The 17,718-nt window shown below is 39.1% G+C and overlaps 1 pseudogene across 1 annotated transcript in view; it reads right to left on the reverse strand.

The window, feature by feature from the left end:
- Window positions 1-17,382, reverse strand: part of LOC309801634 (piwi-like protein 3) — a 35,832-nt pseudogene extending 18,450 nt beyond the window's left edge. The window contains exons 1-4 of the transcript in view: window positions 17,148-17,382; window positions 16,798-16,885; window positions 4,479-4,675; window positions 2,379-2,490 (exon numbers count right to left, since the gene is read on the reverse strand). The product of the transcript in view is annotated as a piwi-like protein 3 (transcript). The remainder of the gene's footprint in view (window positions 1-2,378; window positions 2,491-4,478; window positions 4,676-16,797; window positions 16,886-17,147) is intronic.
- Window positions 17,383-17,718: the final 336 nt, after the last annotated feature.

Below are 17,718 nucleotides of genomic sequence, written 5' to 3' on the forward strand. Positions count from 1 at the left end.
ATGCCCAAAGAGCATACTTTTTTTACCCCCTTTGGCAGAGAGATGATACTGAACTCACCACATCTGTACACGAAAGAAAAGAGTGTCCACTTAGGTAGGTTCAGGCTATAGGACTGAATTTTAACAAAGAAATATGAGTGAAAGTAGTGCATTAGCCTATCACTTTCAGTCTAAGGGACCTAAGAGCCAGTATGCTGCTTCTACCTCTTTTCTTCTAACATGACAACCTTGGAGTCCTCTTGTTGAGATGGTAGAGCCACAAAATGGTAACAGATGAGATCACTGAGTCTCCCTGACTCTCATTAGACTTTATTCAAGCCAGAAATAAACCTTTTAAAATTAACTTACTGATATTTCAGGTTGCAATTCCATCTGTGCCTATCTCATCCCAGAACAATCTTATTACACTTATTACAACCAAGCCTTCACTATGTCCTCTCCATTTTCACCCACTTCTCCCATCCTGCTCCAGGCCACCATCATCACTTAAGTCAACTGATTTAATAACCTCCTCACTGGTTTTCCTGCCTCCATTTTTACCCCCGTACAGCCCATTCTCTGTATATTAGACAGAAATCTTACAAATATCTACATAATATGATTTTTTTTTCTGTACGCGGGCCTCTCACTGTTGTGGCCTCTCCCATTGCGGAGCACAGGCTCCGGATGCACAGGCTCAGTGTCCATGGCTCACGGGCCCAGCCGCTCCGTGACATGTGGGATCTTCCCCGGACCGGGGCACAAACCCGTGTCCCCTGCATCGGCAGGCAGACTCTCAACCATTGCACCACCAGGGAAGCCCTACATAATATGATTTGACAATAAAATCCAATTTACTTCTCTAGAGAACACTCCAGCCTAGTTTGGGCTCTGGGTACACCATGCCCACCCCAAAAATAGTGCCTTTGTTCTACCTCTTCTCCCTCATCCGTACCTAGCTCGCTCCTTGCTGCCATTTACATATCAGCTTCGCAGAGAAGATATCCATGACCTTGCAGACTAATAGCCACCAGATGTTCTCCATAGTACCACCCAATTTTAATTATCTCCATATCCCTTATAACTATTAGAATAGTTTTCTTCTCGTTTGTCATCTCTCTGTCTGCCATGAGAATGCAAGTGCCTTAAGAGCTGAGAACTAAATAGTCTTACTAATGTATACCCAAGATATACAATAGGCACTCACTAAATGCTTTTGGGATTGAATGAACAAGTAATAAGTGTGGAACACAAATGAGGATAATGTCATAATAACCCTCCCTTGAAGGGATGTCAGAGGGTTATGTACCTGCAATTGTTCCAAGTAGCTATGTTTTGACTCCCAGTATAATACAAGCTTTCTTAAAAAAAAGCATCCATCTATAAGTTCTTTCCATTTGCCACAAATATCTGCCATTCCTTCAATTACCTTTCTCTCATCTGCTAAAGCTAGAAAACCAACCTCACCAACTGGCCTGAGTTTATTTGTGAGCACTCAAATTAAAAATAGAGGAGGGAGGGCTTCCCTGGTGGTGCAGTGGTTGAGAGTCTGCCTGCCGATGCAGGGGACATGGGTTCATGACCTGGTGTGGGAAGATCCCACATGCTGCGGAGCGGCTAGGCCTGTGAGCCATGGCTGCTGAGCCTGCGTGTCCAGAGCCTGTGCTCTGCAATGGGAGAGGCCACAACAGTGAGAGGCCCGCGTACCGCAAAAAAAAAAAAATTAAAAAATTAAAAATTAAAAAAATAGAGGAGGGACTTCCCTGGTGGCACAGTGGTTAACAATCCGCCTGCCAATGCAGGGGACACGGGTTCGTTCGGTGGTCCGGGAAGACCCCACATGTCGCAGAGCAACTAAGCCACCACAATGAGAAGCCCGCGCACCACAATGAAGAGTAGTCCCTACTCGCCGAAACTAGAGAAAGCCCGCGCACAGCAACGGAGACCCAACACAGGCAAATATAAATAAATAAATAGAGGAATCCATGAATTATGAGATTTAGCACATAACAGACATCATCTCAGATTGTAACTGGTCATTTTTTCTTCTTTTTGAACCAAGTTCTGTAGGGCTGAAACTCCTACATAAAGTTCTCATTTCTGAAGTCTTACCATATTTTATTTCTACCTAACAATCCATCTACATGGTCAAAACATCCATAGCCACTTCTAAGCCTGACAGGGAGGGCCATCTTGGAGCCATTCTAATTATGTGACATTACCCTATACACAAAACACTGAATACATGGATAACAGATATAAGCCACGCTATAATACCCCAAAAGGAGAATATATACAAATACATATATATGTGTCTAACTAAGACTTGAGAAATATACTTAATTGTATAACATGAAAAATTTTAAGACAAATATGTTTGAAGAAATAAAATTTCATAACTCCCTGTAATAGTCTACAAAGGAGGTTTCACTACCATCCGATCTTGTAAATGTAGAGCTGGGAGACTTCTCCCAAGTAATACCATCCACCCTATAGGTTCTGTTGTCATACCTGTGGAATAAATGTAATATGTGGTATTATTCCTGACGTTATTGCATGAAACCATGTAAGAAAGAAGTGGTTTAAAATCCTACAGGTAATTGCAGGATATATATAGCTTTGTTAAGATTAATTCACATAACATGCAATTCACCCATTTAAGTGTGCAGTCCAATGGTTTTTAGTATACTTACCGAGTAATGCAATCATAACGCGATTTTAGAATATTTTCATCACCCAAAGAAGAAACACCTGAACCATGAGCAGTCACTCCTTGTTTCCACCCAATTCCCCCAGTCCTTAAACCACCACTAGTTTACTTAGTGTCCCTATGCATTTGCCTACTCATCACATTTCATATAAATTGAGTCAAATAATATGTGATCTTCCCTGACTGGCTTCTTTCACTTAGCATAATATTTTCAGGGTTCATTCATGCTGTAGCATGTATTGCTACTTCATTCCAGTTTATTGACAAATAATATATCATTGTATAGATATACCACATTTGTGTTTATCCGTTTACCAGTTAATGAACATTTGGGTTGTTTATGCTCAAGCTATTATGAATAGTGATGTTGTGGACATTCATATACCAATTGTGGTGGATATGTTTTCATTTCTCTTGGGTATATAAGCTGGAGTGGAATTGCTGGGTCGTATGGTAATCCTATATTTAGCACATTGAGGAAATGCCAGACTGTTTCCCAAAGAGGCCATACATATACCAGCAGTGTATAATGGTTGGTTTCAATTTTTACACATCCTTGCCAACAGTTGTTAACATCTTCCTTTTTAAATTTTAGCAATCCTAGTAGATAGGAAGTGGCATTTCATTGTGGCTTTAATTTGCATTTCCCTCATGGCTAATGATGTTGAGCATCTTCTCATGTGATTATTGGCCATTTGTATATTTTATTTGGAGAAATGTCTATTCAGATCCTTTGCCCATTTTTTAAAGTTGAGTTTCTTTTATTGAGTTGTAAATATTCCTTATGTATGTAGATACAAATTATTTACTACATGTGATTTGCAAGTATTTCCCCCTGTTCTGCCAGTTGTCTTTTCACTTTCTTGACAGTATACCTTAAAGAACAAACATTTTATTTGGTTAAGTCCAATTTATTTGTTTCTTTGGGCATTACTTGTGCTTTTGGTGTCTTATCTAATAAGGTTTTTGCCTAACTCAAAGTCAAAATTTACTCTTATGTTTTCTTCTAAGAATTTTATATTTTTACCTCTTTTAGTTAGGTCTATTTTGAGTTAATTTTTTAGTGAATTTGAGTTAATTTTGTGTATCCTGTGATGAAGGGGCAGGTGAATATCCAGCTATCCCAGCAATACTTGTTGTAAAGACTGTTCTTTCCCTGATTGAATTATCTCCATACCCTTGTTCAAGTCAACTGACTATAAAAGTGAGGGTTAATTCATGGATTCCCTATTCTGTTTCACTGAGTTTTAGGTCTATACTTACACCAGCGTCACACTGTCTCGGTTACTGTAGCTTCATAATAAGGTTTGAAATTAGGAAGTGCGAGTCTTCCAACTTTGCTCTTCTTAAAGATTGGATTTAAGGTTACTTAGCCAAAACATCCTCTTATCAATTTAAGATTTCTGGTGTAGAGGGAGATTAAAAATAAAAGCTTCCTTCGAATGGAAATTTTCTAGTAGATTGTAATTAAGCACCAATTTTTAAAAATAGCTAGACAGAGAAAGGAAAAGAGAAATTTGGAAGATGCGTACTCTCTTGAGTGCAAGTGAGCGTTCAGAGCCAACAACTGAGTTAACAGTAGGCCTCACAAGAGCCTCAGAGTTTACAACTGACACATGTTCCTCTCCCATGCTGTACAACCAGATGAGAAAAATTATCCAGTGATTCTTGCCATTTTCATGCTATTTCTACTTCTGAATGTCTACATTTAATCATTCAAAAACCCTAGGAACATCTCTAATGAAAAAAAGTCAAAGTGATTGGATAGGTTTCCAAAAAGCAGACATACTTTGTAAGAACAGATGACCCAACTAATTTTTTAAGAATTTCTCTTTTGCATCTTCTCCTCTGGCTTTTTCACGAGTGTGTGATATTAAATCATAAGCAGTTTCCATTCGGAGCAGTTTATGGCTCACATCAGCACAGAGGGTAAGACCAGTTTCATATGGAAGAATGGAAGTAATATAGCCAGGCCAGATTTCCGATCTGCAAATAAGTTAGATGTGGGTGTCAAGATCCCAGCTCTGGACGTAAATCCAGGTATTAGGGAACCTAAACTCACTGTCTAAAATTGAGGCTTTTAGAGTCAGTTTTAATCTCTTATTTTTAATAATCACTGGTCTTTTGAAGGACCTTCAAACAGAGATTTTTACCAGATACACTAGTTATAAGTAATACATCATCTTTGTTAAACCATTTTTATTATCACCTATGGGCTTAAACTATTATCTGTACTCAAATGTGAGGATATATATGGTACATACATATGTAAATTATATACACGTATACCAAGGAGTAATACATACACAGAGACACAAGTGTGATGACTGACAATATTTTCAGAGAAATTACCCAAGTAATCAACCAACATACCTGCTCAATTTGAAGACCCATAAAGGACTTTGGGGCATTAGTGTGAAGAGGGCTTCCTTTTGCGTTTTGTGTATGTGTGTTATTTGCTTTGACACTGTGGTTAGGCTAAAGTAGCACTATTCTGGGTTTTCATCTTTGGCAACTATTTTCTCACCAAGAAGCTTTTTTATTGGGTTGATGCCAAATGAGTATTTGCCTGATTCTTCCTGTCCTGATTCTTTAACTATTTTCCTAGTTTGGACAGCCACAATTTCGTTAGTATGTGTTAATTTCACCCTTCAACGTGGACACACTTTAAGCGAAGTGAACTCCCACCACACTGATGGTAGACTCCATCTGAGCATGCTCAAAAGAGCACAGAAGTTTGTCCATGGGGAGGGTACTATCAGACGCTGATTGACAGTATCTGTGTTGTAGACCAACTTAAGGGAAAACACATACGGTTCTTACCCTTTGCTGCTCCTGATAATAGGCAATGGCAGGCTCTGGATCACAATGTTTGAACCCAGCAGGAATAGTTTTGCACTCTATGTGGCATGACTAGGATAAGGGGTATATGTATCTTATCTAGCTTGTATCTTCTTTTCTATGCTACACAAATACAAGGCTGTCACTTTCTGAGACAATAAACTTTCTCTGGATGTGACAGATTCAAAGCAGATGCCAAATTAGAAACATTTCTGAATTAGGTGATTTGGGTGCCTTGACCAGGTTTAAGAAACAAAACTGTTTTTCTTCTTGGTTTCACATTTAAACAATATGTGTTAGTCTAAACTATATGACCAAAAAATAGAACTACTAAAATAACAGGCCCTGGGCTTCCCTGGTGGCTCAGTGGTTGAGAGTCTGCCTGCCGATGCAGGGGACACGGGTTCGTGTTCCGGTCCGGGAAGATCCCACATGCCACGGAGCAGCTGGGCCCGTGAGCCATGGCCGCTGCCCCTGCCGTCCGGAGCCTTTGCTCCGCAATGGGAGAGGCCACAACAGCTAGAGGCCTGTGTACCGCAAAAAACAAAACTAAATAAATAAATAAATAAAATTACAGGCCCTTATCATTATTATTTTGATATAATAAATAATAGAGGGATATTGTTTTACTACTAATTACCAGCATTTAGTAACGACAAGCTAAACATTAAGCCTTTAGGAAATTTGTGAACTCCTTCATTTCTTCCAATAAGTCTGTCAGATTGGTACCAGTATTTATCACCATTGATGAAGAAACTCAGTTTCAGAGGAAGACACTGAGGCACAGAGAGGTTGAAAGGAACTTGTCCATAATTGCCCTAGCTGCTATGCTAGTCTGCTTCATCAACCACTATCACCACTATCACATTTACTTAATTGGGCTCTAGATTCAGATAAACAACTTTTCCTGGTTGCAAGGAAATCATTTAACAAGCCCAGATTGCAATGCTTGAAATGCAAGTCTGAGCCCAAATCTTAGAACCCAAAACCATGTGATCACTAAAAATACTGAGTATCTATTCTGCGCTGTATAATAGGAGTTTGCTTTTAAAATAACAGGTCCTATTAGGAATAAGTGTACAAATGACATTCTAGGAGGGAATATATCCAACAGGTGTTTTCAATTCCTTTAGTGGCAATGAAAAAGTATGAAGGCATTTCCTGCAATACTAAATGAGCTGATTTGCTTTTGGTGGGTGAACACTGAACTTTGCTTACAAAACTTAACCTGAAAGCATTTTCTAAGTATACTGCTATTACTCTACTAAAAGTTAGCCTTGTTATCTCCTTTAACAAACAAGAATGGTAAGACACAGTCTCAGTTAGTATAGTATGGATAAATCATTTTTGGTGTTGGGTAAACTTGTACCTTAATGAGTGTCTTCAATTTTGGGAAGACATGAATTCAGAATTGCCATTCTCTATGCACATTATTGCCATCTAAACTAATTCCAGCAAGACATAGCTATAGTTAGGTAGATCCTTTCATAAAATGATGCAGTCACTCAGGAATACTTTATAACGTAAAATGACTGGACAGTCAGTAACCAATGAATTATCCTAATGCTGATTCATCTGAGAGGTCCTTTATTCCAATGACTGCTGTTGCTATCCTTCTCTTTTCCTTTTGGAATTAAGAACTATGCACAAAGTCTTACTTACTCTAAGGTTCACCTTGTACCTCTCCTGTCACACAACTCATCATTTTCCCCATCATATGCCACCAAATGCCAAAAAAAATCTGAGCACTCTGCGGTCATGGCACAGGTATTTCTAAAGAGATGAACACTTGTTCAAAAATCATTAATCTGAGAATAAATATATGGGGAAATGATTGGAATCAACTGAAACTATGAGAGGCCAGCAGGGCAGATATGTGTGTGTCTGTATGTGTCTTAAAGAATAATGTTCTCTATGAGAAAAAATGCTTTAGTGCCCCAAAACTTAATCCAATTAATATCCTGGAATATATTTCAAGACCACTTGTATATATGTGCATGTACATAATTTCAGCATTGTATATTGTTTGTGTTATGTTCTCCCTTCTATTCATGGGAATATGTTGCCTTTAAAGCTTAACTTTTCTTGTCGATTTTGTACATGGATGAAGGTTCACACAATAAGATAACTTCAAGGATTTCTTTCTCCAATACCATTGATATGAATTCCTATTACTTAATTTCTTTTTCATTGATTTGCAGATGACAGTCCAAGATAGTTCTGCCAATGGAAATCACAGGACTACCAAGTATGGCAAAGACTTTGGAACAATTAGAGTGTGTTTTCATGGTCTGCATCAGAATTCTACAGATGGCTTTTGGCTGAATTGGCAGTGAAATGAGAATGGAAAGTTAGTGTATCAGTTACTTTTCAGTTTGGTATTTTTTCTTTTCTAGTATTCTACTATGTATTAGAAATTACATAAAAATCAGGAGAAGAAAAATGGTTAAGAAAAATATAACCTGTCATGTTAACGACATTCAGCACTTACCTAGACTCACAGGTACCACGAGAGAACATGAGAGCTGGCTTGTGAGAGCTCACTTTGTTCTAATTCCCTCATTATATTCATGAAAAGCTTTGAGGCTCAAAGAAGGAAGTGACCCTGCCAGAAGCATACCATGAATCAGTGATGAAAGGGAGACTCCTTGGCTTCTGTAGAGCCATGTCTCTGTGCACAAGGTGTTAAAGAAGCATTAGTTAAGTGCCCCTTTACCTAACAACGTGGAGCTTAATCATTGGGTTTGGGCTTCTTGTCTCTTCTTTTCTTTTGCTTTCTCTTTTACATCCTTGGGGGCCTTAGGTTTTAGTTGCTCTCTTGAACTGGATTTAGAAGACATTTATTTTCACTAGCCCTTATTTTTTTGGGATTGTTGGCTGAATTTTTAAGAAGTTGGGGAAGGATACTGAACTGCCAAAAGTTAACAGATTATTGGCAAAGAAATAACAATAATTATAATGCCAATTTCTCTGGGTATTCCCTGTGTACTTTAGGGGTAGAAATAGTATTTGAAAAGTGATTTCAAAACGTGCAAATATTACCTGTGGGACATAACCTACTGGTTAAGACCACTAACTCTGAAATTAATTTGCCTGGATCTTTTTCCCCCAGCTTTACCACTTATTAGTGGTGGGACTTCAGGAGTGTTTCTTTGTTTCACTTCCTTTTTAAAAAACAAGGGGTTAATAACCTCACCCATTCTACAAAGATGTGGCATGGAGTTAATACATGTAGAGTGGTTAGGAATCTATGCCACTCTTAAGTCTTTTAAAATCAACCTTACTATTGTTGTTACTATTATTATTATTTCGTTAGCTGTCCTTGAAACAGTTTGCCAGCAGTACTCACTTGTTTTTCTTTTTGTTGTATATTCTCTAAGCATTCTACCAAACCCTAAGTGGCTGGTTTCAGATATTTTACACCTCTTTACCTGTTTGTCACAGCAAAAGTAAAAGGACTTTGGCTCACCTTGATCAAATGAACCAGAACTTTGGTTTTCTCCCATTCATACACACTGGTAAACAGATGTGAAAAAGCGACTCCATGGGGCTTTCAGTCTGGAGCCAAACATCCAGGCTCTGTGTAACTCAACACTATTATGAACACATGTGGGTCCCTTAGGTCCCAAAAGAATCTCAACTAAGCCCATCATTATTTCAGGAATATGAAGAATGCTTTTTGTGAAGTGGTTGAACATAACAGAAATACAAGAAAAGGCAGAGATGTTTCGTATCACAGCTTTTTGAGAAATGCTCAGAGCTCTAAGATGTAGCTGACAATTTCCGCATCAGGTAAAGCTTTCAAAGTTACCAAAAATTTCACCATAAATATGTTTTTTCATCAATGGCAATAATGTGGTGACTCTATTGCTCAATTCCACACAGCATCAGCATTAAATACATGAAAAGGGTAAGTTAAAATATCTGTATGATTGCTTCTGACATAACACTGAGAGCTCTTTTATTTAGGTACTCCATCAGTTATAATGTGGAACATTAAGACAAATTATTTCTAAACACTAACAAGCAATGTAGCAATAAGTGGCAGACAATCAAGGAGAATTTTGCCATAGCATGGTGTTTATTTTGGTACAAGCAAGAATGCAAATCCAAAGGATGTAATTTAGAGGAAACTCTTCCTGTCTATTCTCTAGGAACTAGAACAGGGAGAATGAGAAGATGATTGTGGGTAAGTCAAACCGTTTTCTCCTAATTACAGCTGAATAACTGGGAGCAAACTCCCATGGAAAGTTGTGATCTGCTTGAAGAGAACTAGGAGGGTGCCCTGGTTAGGGTCTTCCATATACAGTTATTCAAGCTCAGACTTGATCGTCTGTCAGGGATGTTACAGTAGGGAGAGTTTTGCTGTAGCTGTGAGACCAGCAAGATCACTTCCAACTCTAAAACCTACAATTTGAATCACCAACACCAGCCGTCATTAAGCGCGACCTCAAATAACTCCAAATCTGTTCATCTACTCACATCTTCTTTACCCAGTCAACAGACCTCAAGTGATTACTACATGCCAGACACAGTTCTAAGACACAGAATAAGGGATAAGAAAAGTAACAACCTCTGTCACTGCGGGGCTTGAGTTCTTTGGGAAGAAGTTCATCTAAATACAAAGAGACACCAAAGATAATATTTGTTTTTATTATTATTCTGTGAAAGAAGTAAGGTAATCTGATAAATTGGGACTGAGTTAGGCTCGTAGGACAATCAAGGAAAAAAAATATCTTTAAGAGATGAGTGCCAAATAGAAAGGAATCATTTATGGACAATTTTTCTGTAAATATTATTTCCAAGACATGGGAACAGCAAATACAAAGGCCTTGAGGGAAGATGAAGCTTAACTACAATCAAGGAACAAAAGGAAGCTACAAGGTAAGGTCAGGAGATAACCACACAAATTTATACCAGCTGGTCCCTAACTTCAAGTCTACGTGTATATATTCTTGAGGTGAGTTAAGACATATATATCATCCAAAAAACAAAAACAAGTTGACTCCAAAATTACCCTGGAAATTCTGAGTGAGAGTCTTTACAAAGGCACAACCATATTAAAGATCACAGCCATCATTCTCCAAACTCCACTCTGGCCGTCACTTGCAGGCATTTAACAGGGGTGGTTTAATTTCCTCTCTAAAATATTGTGCAGGAAGAACAAACATCCTGGCATGTCTGCACCGTGCACCTAGTGTCTCACAATTGAAAAGTAGCTGGAGCTCACCCTGCTGATGGCTTTGCCGGTTTTTGTTTTGTTTTGTTTTGTTTTTACCTTTTATTAAGAGTCCCATCTCTTTTAAGAACTGGGATATATTTTTTGAGGGAAATAAAGTATAGGAAAATTCAATGGACAGAGATCATACTGTACTTGACTTTTCTGTTCTTTGCTACATTTGTCGAGACAAACGTCTGTTCTTAGCCTTTTTTAATGGCTCTGTTAAATATAACGGACACACGGTACACTGCACATACTTAAAGAACACAATTTAAGTTCTGAACTATGCATATACCCATGGAACTGCCAACACAATCAAGAAAACGAACATATCCATCACTTGCAAGTGTTTTTATGCCTCATTCATAAAGCCCCTTTTCCCCCCTCACATTCCACCCCTCCACATCCCCAAATGGCCACTGATATGCTTTCTATCGTTATAGATGTGTTTGCATTTTTCTAGAAATTTATATAAAGGGATTCACACAGTGAGGACTCTTTTATCTGGCTTCTTTTACTCAATGTAATCATTTTGAGAGTAATTCATATTTTTGTGGCTATCAATAGTTTATCACTTTGTTTTGCTGAGTAGTATTTCACTGTATGAGGATACCACAGTACGTTTATTCATTCGCCTGTTGATGCGTGCTTGAGGTTGTTACAATTCTGTCTATTAAAAATAAAGATGCTATGATGATCCATGTACAAGTCTTTGTATGAACATATACTTTCATTTTTCTTGCATAAATATCTAGGTGCAGAAAGGCTGGATCATACGGTAGGTGTATGTTCAACTTATAAAGAAACAGCCAAACTGTTGACTGAAGTGACTATGACACCTTCCTTCCCACTGGCAGTGTAAAAGACTTCCAGTTCCTACACTGCCTCACCAATAAGTGGTGTGGTTGGACTTTTCTAATTTTAGACATTCAATAGGAATGTAGTGGTATCTCCTGGGGCTTTCACTTTCATTTAGCTAATAATTGATTACAGTGAGCAACTTCCTGTGCTTATTTGCATCCGTACACCTCCTTGGCAGGATCTCTTTTAAAATATTTTTACCCATACTGTTAATTTTTAAAATTTTTTCTAATTACTGAGTTTTGAGAGTTCTATATGTGTTAGAGATACAAGTCTTTTCATGTATATAATTTGTAAATATTTTTTTCCAACCTGTGGCTTTTATTAATAATGGCTTCCAAAGATGAAACCCAATTTATCACTTTTTTTCCTTTATGGATCTTGTTTCTGGTATCATCTGTAGGAAATCTTCACTTAACTCAAGGTCAAAAAGATTCTGTCCATGTTTTAGAGATTCATGTTTTCATCTACATTTAGTTAATTCTTTATATGGTGTGAAGTAGGGATCAGAGGTCATAATTTTGCATATGGCTATCTATGCACAATATCCGTGTACTACATGCTTCCAGCATCATTTGTCAAAAAGACTATCCTTTCTCCTCTAAATTGGCTTTGAACCTCTGTTGAAAATTCAATTGTCCTTATATGTGTGGATATGCTTCTGGGATCTACATTCTATTTGATTGACCTATTATATCTGACTCTTGGTTATAATATATTCTTCCACTGATTTCTTTTCACTTGCTCATGTAAATAGTCTCCCAGTAATATAGCCTTTCCATTTGACTGGACATATCTAGGTATACCTGAAATGCATTTGATAAATCGATGGAATTTGCACTCAAACTAGGGTTACTTTCCAAAAACACTTAAAATGTTGAGGTGTATAAACGATGTATTCTACAGCCTTCCTGCCTCAACCAAGTGTATGTTAACACATCCCCACAAGCTATTTTGCATGTGTATGGGGCTGTAGAGTCTGGGGAGTATGAGAGCGGTATGTGCTGTCTATCCCAAAAGATCATCATAGGAGGCAAAGGAAACATTAAGGAAATAGATAGGAATAGTCAAATGCCAAATGTCAAAATATTTCTCATGTGTTTTTAATGTTTACATTGAGATAAATAAGCAAATTATAAAATACAAAACTTCACAGAATATTTCAAAATGCTCTTTTTTGCCAGATGCAACAAGATACTAGGAATAAATAGAGGAATTTTCTGGAAACAGCTTGTCTTTCCTTTTTTTATCACCATCGAGTGATGGGGTTGTATTTTATTCAGTGTCTTGTACATGTGGGTGCGAATAAAAAGGAACTTCTCTCAAAAAGAGAAATGAGCAAAGAATATGTGTTGTCAACTTGTCTAAAGCATTTTTTCATGTTCTGACTCATTTTTCTTTGTATTGGCATTTCAAGGGATTTTGGTTTTTAATTTGACTATTCAAAAACCTTGATAACTTCAGTGAAACTCCATGAAGATAATATAAACAACTGTAATGGAAAATGAAAAGATGATAATAGCAACCAGCACTGTGATATTTCTTGTCAGTGTTCTTTACTATTTAAATAGTAACAAATCCCATATTAATTTGTCTTTTCGAACTTTGGCCTTTACTTTGGTGGAATAAGTTCCTTTTGCTTTATTATCTGTTTGCAATTAAAAACAATTAATGACCATACTTTGATATGATCATCTTAGAGTTGTATAGAGGGAGGATAGTTATGCAACTACTTATATATCTATGGGTTCAAAGAAGTTTAAAGGCTTGATATTTGAATCCTGTGGAATGCAGCCTCCTTTCCCAGAGGGAAATGAACATATACATGTACTTAATGTAGTTTAAAATAAAGCAACACCTGTTCGTAGAGGCACCTCCTATTTCAGGCATGTTTAGGCATAGGGAAGGGGAACAACAGCTATAAAATATAATTCGTGTCTATAAGGAGTTTACAGTTTAGGGGGGTTGAGGGCTCTCAGTGACTCAATGAGGATGAGCCTGATGCACGTGGCTACAAGGTCACTCTTGAATAAAGTCTGCTTTAGGAAAGACCAGCCTACTCTTATTCTGTTAACCTCTTTAATGTGGTGTCCAATAAACCTGAATATCAAGCTCAAATGCCACTTTAGAAATGTTTCCAGGGGTGCTAACAGCCAAGAAGTCAATATGATTCCTATACACTTGACACAACTCACCAGAGGTCTTGAATTCGGTGAGCATATTGACCTCTTTTAAGAAGGATCACCACTTAAACTTCGAATGCTAAACTTCTAAGAGAATGAAGTAAGTAATAAGTGATATTCAGGTTCAGAGGTGGAAGAGAAAAGAGGTCTCACCTTGAGTAGAACATTTTGTTGGATTCTCCAAAGTGGCAAACAATAAGGAGAACATTAACCAACTAAGACTCTGAATAAGTTGATAATTAAGATGAAAGCCTCAGATGGAGGTCATAATGTCCCCTAGATTTAAGGATACACTTAGGCTGAAAGGGAAACTATTGAAAAAGATATAGAAAATGCTAAATATTTCACAAAAAATTTATTAGAATAAAACAACTTAGCAAAGTTTGCAGAGTAAGAAATCAACATATACACATCACTTGCATTTCTGTACATTAACAATGAACAATCTGAAAAAGAAATTAGGAGAACAGTTCCATTTACAATACCATCAAAAAGAAGAAAATAATTAGGAATAAGCTTAACGAAAGACATGAAAGACTTGTACACTGAAATCTACAGCATTGGGCTTCCCTGGTGGCGCAGTGGTTGAGAGTCCACCTGCCGATGCAGGGGACACGGGTTTGTGCCCCGGTCCGGGAAGATCCCACATGCCACGGAGCGGCTGGGCCCGTGAGCCATGGCCGCTGAGCCTGCGCGTCCGGAGCCTGTGCTCCACAACAGGAGAGGCCACAACAGTGAGAGGCCCACGTACCGCAAAAAAAAAAAAAAAAAAAAAAAACTACAGCATTATTGAAAGAAATTAAGGAAGACATAAATAAATGGAAAGATACCCCATGTTCATGAACTATTGTTAAAATGTCCATATTATACAAAGCTATCTACAGATTTAATACAATGCCTATCAAAATCCCCTATTTTTGCAGAAATAGAAGAAACGACCCCAAAATTGATATGTAACCACAAAGGACCCTCAATAACCAAAGCAAACTTGAAGACCTCACACTTTCTTTTGAAATGAAGTTTTCTTGTTATTGTGGGTTAAAAATCCAAAGTCCTAAATGTCCATAAATTATCCTCCCAAATTTATATTTTGGTTCATTCTCAGTGACAGGGCTTTCGGTACCTGAGCGGCATTGAGGGTTCCTTCAATATCTGTAGCTTGGACTTCTGTCACTGACATGGTGTGGGTATCTCAGAGCCTTGGTTGTTTTATCAGTTTATCACGTCCCTCATGAACAATGCTCAGGAAGGCCCCACGCTTGCTTGGTTTCATGCTCTGCTACTGCTGTCTTGAAATTCTTAATAATTTTATCTTTGAACTTACGTTTTGTAAGGAACGTTTATGGGATGATAAAATGTACGCATGAGCAGAGGAGACACGTGCAATATGTGTGCCTGCCACCATTCCTGCTGCCCCTGCACATCTAGTTTTTACCCTGCTTATGGTGTGCTTTCCATGACATGCTGACTTGCTACCATTTGGAGTCTTACTGAGTTCCACCAGAGTTCTGTGCTACTGGTCACATCCAAGACTAAGTGAACATGTTAACAGCTTCGGGAAGCCATGCTTTCCATCTGAATATGAAATTACTTCTAACAGAGAAAGGAAGCAGTTCTTTTTTAAGAAACAAGAATGTCTAAGGAATCTTATCATATCCTTTCTTACTCGTGTTACCTCCCAATATTAGCCAAACACATCTGCTGAAAAAGATGACATATATGAAAAAGAGAAGAGAGAAAAATATGCTAACGGATTCCTAATTACCCAAATGCCCCATATCTGTTTCAGTAAGTATCATTATATATTATGGAAATTTTTCTCAGTGACAGAGAAAGACATCCTGGCTGAACATCCCTCTGCCCATGACACAGAGATGATGGTCTACAGCTACCTTGAAGGCGTTGGAGCCCACTTTACCCGTCACTAATATTAATGGAGGACAAAACTTCATATTCCGTTTGCTCTGTATTTGTTACAGCACTTCTTCCCTTCATTAAAATGGATGGCCCATAATTCAGTCTGTAGTGTGTGTATCATTGGAAATTGAACAAATTTTTGTTGGTTTTATTAATGCCATAGGTTTCTAGGGAGGGTCTACTCAATAACTAAGTCTAGTTTCACAGTTACAAATAAATTATGATGTAACTTTGCATAAATTAAGTTCATCATAAAGGAAGGATACTGAGAGCTGCTACTACCCCTTCACTGAGGGGCTCTTGTAAAGCGCTAAATAAAGCAACAGAGGTGTATATGAGTGCATATATTTTCTATATTTGTACACACTTAAAAAGAACTCTTACAAAATGCATTATAAAAACCTTGATGCTGTGTGTCCCTAGTTCCCAGCTCTCTCATTAAAACTATTGAAATGAACAAAATGTTATCTATTAGGATAGCTATCAGAGTACTCCAAATACTACTTCTGCCCTGAGCAGGTAGTCAACGTTAGGAATCTGGTACCATCCAGTCACCTCCCACTTCCTTCCCCAAAGGAGAGGGAGGTGAAGGTCCCATCCCATGCCATGGTGTTCTCTGCCCCAACCGCATGCTGCTCCCTGCTGCTGGAGAGGCCAACAAAAGAAGTGCTGGGTGAAGACCACCAGCCCAAATCACCAGGCTCACTGATGGCTGGGAAGGAGCTGCAGCGTGAAAAGTCTTCACGCATCCCATCAAAAAGCTCCTCTTCCCTGGTATCTACCAGCAGTAGGCCCTGCAAGGGGGATTCCCCTGCCGCTTTTTCTGCCGCTGCCAGGGCTGAGGTCACTCCCATCAGGGATCGAGGCACTGACGTGGGATCAAGGTGAGCTGTCCCCTCCTAAGCTTCTGCGCTTAGCTGCTGCCAAAAACCCAGGCACCTTGGAGAAGAACACTGACTGTCAGTGGAACAAGATCCTGAATCATATTAAGGACGGTCAAGGAAGAATGCAGTGCCCCTCAGCCTGCCCCTTCTCTCTCCCCACCTGCCTCACACACTGCAGACTCCCTGCCCACGGCCACTCACACTTTGCAGGTCCCTGCTGCTACCACCGCCTTGGCCGACCTATATTCCACGTCCCTCATCCTGTCTGCCCCTCCACCTTCCCCAACACCTAATATTGATCAGGAAACAAGATACACAGTCCCTAAGCTGCCAGTCCTGCTGATTCTCTTCCTCCTTCAGCTTCTGATCCCATTTTGGGAATTCCACTAAAGAAGAATGAAGGACCTTTTCATTCAGTCACAGCCACACACCTCTTATTTCTGAACTCCCCACACCTCCTAGCATCCAGGCTTTCTCCTTCCAGCCACCATTCCATGAAAAGGAACCCCCAACACCTGTTTGTGTAGATTCTAGCCCCCCTTTATACTTACTTACCCCTCTTCCAGTCCCTACCATCAATCCCCCTATTTTAACCGGGCGGCCAATAAGTTCTATGGGAATCCCTTCCACCAGCATGGCCACGGCATCGGGAAGTTTCACCTTCCAGTCTACTGCACACTCTGATTTATACATGGACACGACAGCCTCTTCACAAGCTGTAATTTTTAGGTCTCTCCCAGGTTTCAGGGTGGAGCAGAGGCACCCTGCAGGGGTAAGAGTGTCCATCACCGCACATCTGCCGATGGTGCCCTAGGCCACCCCAATTTTAACCATACTTTTGGCCCCCAAACCAAACCACAGCCCATATTTGGGACCACTCATGGGCAGCAGAGGGCCTCTCCCCCTGGTGTTCCTGTTTTCCCAGCCACCCCATTTACGGCTTCAGCAGAAAAAGCTCTGACAAAGAACCTATGGACAACATACCTCCTTCCCAGGTTGTCACTTTTCATTCGACTCCTGTTTTCTCAGTCCCACATTTATGCCTTCAGCCAACAGAAGCTTTGACACTGAACCTAGGGACACCACACCTCCTGCCCAGGATGTCATTTTCATTCAGCTCCT

This window comes from Mesoplodon mirus (assembly GCF_964341445.2).
Source record: "Mesoplodon mirus genome assembly, contig: SUPER_3_unloc_15, whole genome shotgun sequence".
Taxonomy (NCBI): Eukaryota; Metazoa; Chordata; class Mammalia; order Artiodactyla; family Ziphiidae; genus Mesoplodon; species Mesoplodon mirus.